This window comes from Dermacentor andersoni, chromosome 8 (genome assembly GCF_023375885.2).
Source record: "Dermacentor andersoni chromosome 8, qqDerAnde1_hic_scaffold, whole genome shotgun sequence".
Classification (NCBI taxonomy): domain Eukaryota; kingdom Metazoa; phylum Arthropoda; class Arachnida; order Ixodida; family Ixodidae; genus Dermacentor; species Dermacentor andersoni.
In genome coordinates, this window is record NC_092821.1 from 5,549,120 (window position 1) to 5,557,422 (window position 8,303).

Sequence of the window (8,303 nt, forward strand, 5' to 3'; positions counted from 1 at the left end):
ATATGAACGCACCATCTTCATAAAGCCATCAGGTACGCGTTTTTAGATGACAAAGCATAAGGTGACCTGTACCTGTTTTCAGCCCTTTCAATAGTAATTGAGCTGGCCACATTGACCAGTAGCAACAGGCCGGCGCCCTAGAGGTTCCCACTTTTCCGGCCCAGCTTTTCCTCTAGAGTTGTTCTACTAACTCTATGGCCGAGACCCAACCAGCGTAACCATCCATCATTTCTGTTCTTCGCTCCCGATGCGTCAATCTCTCTTTCTTGGGGTCTTGCTCCACTCTTGAGTACAAATCAAGATATATTTACGGCAAACTAACAACGTTTACAACACGCCACGATAAATGCCGGCTGACTTCGCATCTGCCGGTTCGTCTACCACTCCTAACGGAAGCGCAGCGTGCGCTGCCCCCTGGTGCCGCACTCTGTGAGCGCGGAGAACAGAACAGAATCGGTTTCGTTTTCGCATTTGTGCTCTAGCTACCGGAACTGCAGAATACTTGCTTGACAAATAATTCAGCTCTAAAAGAGGAGAACGCTTTCTTTCCCACAAGTTAGAGCGTTTTATACAAAGGGAGAGAGAATGCACGAAGCAGAAAGGCACGGATGTCAACCAAACCGTTCGCTACTGGGGATAGCAACCCCTGTGCTGCAATTAAGTGCAAATCAGTGCACTGCGATGCATCAATAAGCTCTAGAATAGTGATAATTTGGGTTGGTTGGTGCATGTAATGAACGGGTAAATAAGGAGTTGTGTCATAACATTTACCCATGTACAAAGCACAGGGAACTAATTGCGTTGCCTTCTGGGCCAAAAAGAAATAAAGCTTGAATCGTTACATCTCGGCACTGGGCATTCATTCTTCCCGTCTTTTTTTTCTTCTTTTTGACAGTACACACAGTGCTAGCACGGTAATAGGTCCTTCATCTTCAGTCACCTTCCAGTAGTTTGCACACATGTCGGTGCATGTTCCCGTTCTTTATTCTGCCGTACAAGAACGAGCGCGCTTACCTGGCTTGTTTCGAGATGAAGCGCCAAATGTTTGCGATCACATTTTACCGCAAGAATTAACACAAGAACAGTGAAGATTATGCGTAATCGATTTGTCTCAATTAACGGGCAGGTATTGACAGAGACGAGATATTTTGTAAATATTATGGGAATGAGTTACACCTACTACACGGCAGTTCAGCAAAGCCCTTTCACACTTGGGTTAATTCCTTGCCGCATTCGAAAATTTCATCCGACCGTTCTACTTGGATCTATAGGCCACCATTCCCCTTCGAGACCATTTGTTGCTAAATGTAAACGCGATTACGGTCATTATACCACTCCCTGCGTTTCGGTACTTATTTATAGTACGCACAATTTTCGGCGTAGAGCACCAATGTCATTCCCAGTGCACCAGCACCTGAGTGCCGCAAGCTTGTTTACGTATAAATGTATGCCCATGGTTCTTCGTTCTCTTAAATATATATGCTGCATTATTAACTACAAAGCGCTTAATTTGAGAATATTGCAAGAACACGCATATATTTGCGCACATGATTAGCGTTACAATGCCCATATGCACGGCAAACTGCGACCGGAATAGAAGACGCGTATATAAATTTATACGATCTGTTATTACAGCTTTTCGTAGAAGGCTAGCTCTCACATTTTGTATGTGTCTTCATAATGCGTACAGTTTGCGTGTTCAATAAAATATTGTTAGCTGAAACTTTGTGAGTACGAGCGCTCATTCAGACAGCTTAAATTTTCTGACAATAATACTGATGTTCGCATTACGAAAATACGGAATTTTGTCTGTTTCGCGCAAAACAGTGTATTGCCGTTATATGATTGCAGTGAAATGTCCGTAAAGCTTAAAACGGAGAGCACTTCCGTATATTAACGGCAGATTTTGCGTATTTTTGAAATATGACACACTTTCCGTATTTTTACCTGCAGTTCTCCGTATAATGAAGGAAATCCTCCGTATAATGACGGAAATTTTTTTACAGTGTAGCATTGCTGCCTATAAGCAGTGTCGCCTTTGTAGTACTTGTTAAATTCAATGCCGAAACCGACAAAGATTTGACGCTACACATGTGGAAAAGGCTCAGAACGCTTGTAGTGTCATTGGACAAGAGCAAGAAGAGGGCCGAAGGAAAGCTATGGACACTTATAGTTAAAGGTATTTTAGTTTGATATTGTCACGTGATAGTGACGTCAAAGAACACAGTAGCAATACTGTCAAAGGCAAAACTAGCTTTTATTCGGCGAACCTGTGCCCACAAAACAGGCTACACTTAATGCACAACGAGAGCAGCGAACACAGCGATCGTCGAAAATCTGATCAAAGGGCCATGCGCGTCGGCTTTTATAGATTAATCGTCGAATGTTCCAGACTAATCGCTGGGACCCGCGTGTCTTCCACAAAATTCTACATTATTCGCGTCGCGCACGCATGCAATCAGTTTTCACATGTTCGGCCACAGATAGCGGATGGAATCGTCGATAACATTCCAGAAACTTCCGATATAAGCAGGCGCGTCCTGCGCCATGCGGTAACATTTGCTAGTCGGTGAAACGTGTCGCCCGATAAAGACAAGTACACGGGTCAATACCCCCCTCTTAAAAAGCATCGACCCGATGCTGCAAAGAAACGAAAGTAATAAAGAAAAGCACTCGTGGCAAATAAAGCAACAAAATGAGGAAGATCGTCAGCGTGCGTAAAAGGGCTTCAAACGCACTACGTGGACCACTTCAGATCGTGCCCGGCGCCGCTGTGACTGCGAAACGCCGTCTGGCACGGCCTCATAGTCCAGTTCGCCAACATGTCGCATTATCTTTTAGGGTCCGAAATAACGTCGCAATAGTTTCTCATTGAGTCCTCGTCGACGTATTGGGGTCCAAACCCAAACACGGTCACCGGGCTTGTACTCGACGAAGCGTCGTCGGATGTTGTAGTGTCGGCAGTCGGTACGCTGCTGGTTCTTGATCCGCAGGCGGGCGAGCGGTTCGGCTTCTTCGGCGCGCTGGAGATAGGTAGCGACGTCAAGATTCTCCTCCTCAGTGACGTGCGGCACATGGCGTCGTACGTCGGGTTCCTGCCGTAAACCAGCTTAAACGGCATGATCTGTGTTGTTTCTTGCACCGCCGTGTTGTAAGCGAAGGTTACGTACGGCAGGACGGCATCCCAGGTCGTGTGTTCCACGTCGACGTACATTGCTAGCATGTCGGCCAGAGTTTTATTCAGGCGCTCCGTAAGACGATTCGTCTGTGGGTGGTAGGCAGTTGTCCTCCTGTGCCTTGTCTGACTGTACTGAAGAATGGCTTGGGTAAGCTCCGCTGTGAAGGCCGTTCCTCTGTCGGTTATGAGGACTTCTGGGGTGCCATGTCGCAGCAGAATGCTTTCGACGGAAAATTTTGCCACTTCGGCTGATCTGCCTTTCGGCAGAGCTTTAGTTTCAGCGAAGCGGGTGAGGTAGTCCGTCGCCACGATAATCCACTTATTTCCGATCGTTGACGTCGGAAATGGTCCCAACAAGTCTATCCCGATCTGCTGCAATCGTCGGCGAGGAGGCTTGATCAGCTGTAGTAATCCGGCTGGCATTTTGGGTGGTGTCTTGCGTCGCTGACGGTCTCGGCATGTCTTGACGTAACGGGCAACGTCAGCGGTTAGGCGCGGCCAGTAATTCCTTTCTTGTATCCTCGATAGCGTCCGGGTGAAACCGTGGTGCCTGCTGGTCGGATCGTCATGTAGGGCGCGCAGTACTTCTGGACGCTGCGCCGACGGAAGAACAAGAAAGTAGTTGGCGCGGACTGGTGAGAAGTTCTTCTTCACGAGTAGACTGTTTTGAAGCGTGAAAGAAGATAACCCGTGCTTAAATGCCCTGGCGACAACGTTGGTGTGCCCTTCCAAATATTCGACGAGGCCTTTTAGCTCCGGGTCTGCCCGTTGCTGTTCAGCGATGTCTTCTGTGCTTATCCTTCCAAGGAAGGCGTCGTCATTCTCATCATCTTGCGGCGGCGGGTCAATGGGGGCGCGTGATAGGCAATCGCATCAGAGTGTTTTCGTCCGGACTTGTAGGTTACAGTGATGTCATATTCTTGCAGCCTTAGGCTCCACCGCGCCAGCCATCCTGGAGGATCCTTTAAATTCGCTAGCCAACACAAGGCGTGATGGTCGCTGACGACTTTGAATGCCCTGCCATAGAGGTAAGGGCGGAATTTACCTGTAGCCCAAATGATGGCGAGGCATTCCTTTTCAGTCGTAGAATAATTGCTTCCCGCTTTTGACAGCGATCGGCTAGCATACGATATCACCCGTTCAAGTCCTTCTTTCCTCTGGACTAGGACGGCACCGAGGCCTAGGCTACTGGCGTCAGTGTGGACTTCGGTATCGGCGTCCTCGTCGAAGTGTGCAACTACGGGCGGCGACTGCATGCGTCGTTTGAGTTCTTGAAATGCGTCGGCCTGCGGCGTTTCCCAGTTGAACTCGATGTCACTTTTAGTTAGCTGTGTCAGCAGCTCAGCGATGTGTGAAAAGTCCTTGACAAAGCGCCTATAGTAGGCACACATGCCAAGGAATCTACGCACTGCCTTCTTGTCGATGGGCTGCGGGAACTTCGCGATGGCAGCTCTCTTCTGCGAGTTGGGGCGGACTCCAGACTTGCTGATGACGTGGCCTAGGAACAGATGTTCATCGTAAGCGAAGCAGCACTTTTCTGGCTTCAGAGTGAGCCCTGATGACTTGATGGCCTCTGGTGCTGTCGCTAGCCGCCTAAAGTGATCGTCAAATTTTCCGGCGAAGACGACGATGTCATACAAGAAAGCAAGAGAGGTCTGCCACTTCAATCCTGCTAACGCCGTGTCCATGACGTGCTGGAACGTTGCAGGCGCTGAGCACAGACCAATTGGCATAAGCTTGAACTCGTAGAGGCCGTCTGGCGTGATGAAGGCGGTCTTTTCGCGATCTATTTCGTCGACTTCTATTTGCCAACAGCCAGACTTCAGGTCCATCGACGAGAAGTATTTTGCGTTGTAGAGCCGACCTAATGCGTCCTCTATCCGTGGTATGGCGTATACATCCTTCCTTGTGATCTTGTTCAGTCGACGATTATCGACGCAGAAACGTAAGGTTCCGTCCTTTTTCTTCACCAAGACAACAGGGGATGCCCACGGGCTTTTCGACGGCTGGATGATGTTGTCGCGCAGCTTTTCGTCGACTTGGTGCCTTATAGTCTCCCGTTCTCATGTAGAAACTCGATAAGCGCTCTGGCGGAGTGTTTGAGCACACTCTTCGGTTTTTGTGCGATGCTTTGTGACTGTCGGTTGTCGAATCCTTTATGACGTTGAAAAGCACTCTTTGTATCGTCCAAGTAATCTTCTCAGCTGTTGTTGGCTAATCATGAAGAGACTTGGATTTATTTCGAAGTCAGGTTCGGGAACTACGTTCGTCGGGGTACATGCGACCGAGTCCGAGTGGACAAACGCATTGTGGTTTCCAGAATTTCCTCGATTATGCGATCGTGGTGCCCTTGTTGATATGCTTGAACTCCTGGTTGAAGTCTGTCAGCAACACTTTCGTGTTTCCTCCGGGCAGTCGAGTGATTCCTCTAGCGACGCAAATTTCACGGTCGAGCAGTAGACGTTGGTCGCCTTCGATGACGCCTTCTACGTCACCGGGTATTTCGGCGCCGACCAAAATAACAATGCTCGAGCGAGGCGGGATGGTCACTTGATCCTCGAGAACACTCAAGGCCTGGCGACTCAGAGAGCTCTCCGGCGGTATCGCTTGATCTTCCGACAGCGTTATCGATTTTGACTTCGGGTCCATGATTGCGCCGTGTTGGTTCAGGAAGTCCAGGCCGAGAATAACGTCTCGTGAACACTGTTGGAGGATAACGAATGTGGCGGGGTAAGTCCGGTCATGAACGGTTATTCTTGCCGTGCAGATTCCAGTCGGCACGATGAGGTGTCCTCCAGCAGTTCGAATATGAGGGTCTTTCCATGCAGTTTAACTTTCTTCAACTGGGTGGTGATGTGTCCACTCATTACGGAGTCATCGGCCCCTGTGTCCACTCAGGCGGTAACTGCGTGGCCGTTGAGAAGCACGTCGAGGTCTGTGGTTCTTTGTCTGGCGTTGCAGTTTGGTCTTGGCGTCGGATCACGGCTGCGTCGTGTTGAACTGAAGCTGCAACGTCGCGTCGTCAGGTCGTCTTTCGTCGTCGTATTCTTTCCTTCCAGACTTCGTCGGGACGGCGGCGTGTCGTTATATCGTCGAGGTAGTTTCTACGGCGTCTTGGTCGGCGGCTGAGGATCTTCGTCAGTTCGACGAACAGCAACTGCACCTCCATCGGTTGCTGCTTTTAGTTTTCCGGATATGGGCTCGCTTACCAACCCCAGGCTGGGCCAGTGTATGGTTGGCGCTGCGGCGACATGTAGAGGCCTGGTGATGCCGAACGCGACGGTCGTCAAGAGCTTCACTGAGTAGCGGTGAGGTAGTCGGCGATATCGCGAGGGCGCTCACCATGCTCCGGGCGCGTAGCGTTGACGGCGAAACCTCGCAGTCCCATCTTCCGGTATGGGCATCGTCGGTAGACTTGACCCGCTTCTCCGCAGTGGTAGCAGCGCGGGCGGTGCTCAGAAGCACGCCAAACGTCTGTCTTCCTCGGGTGGCTGTGCTGGGCGACGGGTGGGCGTGCTAGCGGTGGCGGTGGTGATCGACGGAATTGCGGCGTTATGGGGCCCCAGCGCCGTCGTGGAGGGGGACATTGACTTCGGGCGACGGCGGCGTCGGCAATCGCTTGCGGCTGAGGCTGCGGCGATGCAGGGGCTACTCCGAGTTGTTGTTGGAGCTGCTCACGTACGGCATCGGCAATCGAAGCCACTTGGGGCTGTGATGATGGGAACAGCTTCTGTAGCTCCTCCCGCACGACCGCTCGGATAGTCTCGTGTAGGTCGTCGGTGGCCAGTGACTGAGCTTCGGCGTAGTTGGTCGAGTTCGTGTGGTGATCGAATTGCCCGTTTTGCATCTCGAGTGTCTTCTCGATGCTGGTGGCCTCGCGAAGAGACTCGTCGATGGTCTTCGGTGGGCTTCGAACCATTCTGGCGAACAGTTGCTCCTTCACACCACGCATGAGTAGGCGGGCTTTCTTCGCCTCTGGCATTTCAGGGTCGGCGTGGCGGAATAGACGGCTCATTTCTTCCGTGAAGGTCACGGTTGTTTCATTAGGTAGCTGCACCCGGGCTTCTAATAGCGCTTCGGCTCGTTCTCGGCGCACGACGCTTGCGAATGTCTGCAGGAAGCTGCTTCGGAACAGTTCCCAGGTCGTTAACGTGGCTTCTCGGTTCTCGAACCACGACCTGGCCGCGTCTTACAATGCGAAGAAGGCATGTCGCAGTTTGTCGTCGCTGTTCCAGTTGTTAAATGTAGTGACTCTTTCATACGTCTCAAGCGAGGTTTCCGGGTTTGTCGAACGTTGAACCATGGAACGTCGGAGGCTCCCTGGGCTGTTGCAGCACGTCGGGGGACGCTGGGGCTGACATTGGGGTGGACTTGGTGGCGATCTTCCTGGTCATCTCAGGCAAAAGTCCGTGCTCTGGGGGCAGTCCTTGCAGCCTGCGGCTACCTCGCTGGTTCTTGGCGACGTCGGAGTTATATTCCGCGTGCGGGCTTGGGTCGCGGCGTTGTGGGGGCGTCTGGTACATGAACGCAAAGCACTTCACCAGATGTCACGTGGTGGTGACGTCAACGAACACAGTAGCAATACTGTGAAAGGCAAAAGTAGCTTTTATTACGCGAACCTGTGCCCACAAAAAAGGCTACACTTAAAGCACAACGAGAGCGGCGAACACAGTCGGCGATCGTCGAAAATTTGATCAACGGGTCATGCTCGTCGTCTTTATACATCAATCGTCGAATGCTCCAGACTAATCGCTGGGACCCGCGTGTCTTCCACAAAGTTCTACATTATTCGCGTCGCGCACGCATGCAGTCAGTTTCCACAAGGTTCGGTCAAAGACAGCGGATGGAACCATCGATAACATTCCAGGAACTTCCGATACATGCAGGCGCGTCCTGCGCCCTGCGATAACATTTGTTAGGCGGTGAAACGTGCCGCCCGATAAAGATAAGTGCACGTGTCAATGTGTTACTACTGATTTCGGTCAAGTGGCTATGTCTTATAAGCGAAAGTTGCTACTTGCTAGCATTTTATACACAAGTTAGGCTTGTTGAAGGCCTCACAAGAACATTGCGCCTTTCTTCTAGGGAAATGAACTCTGCAGAGGACATCATGTAGAGGATATAT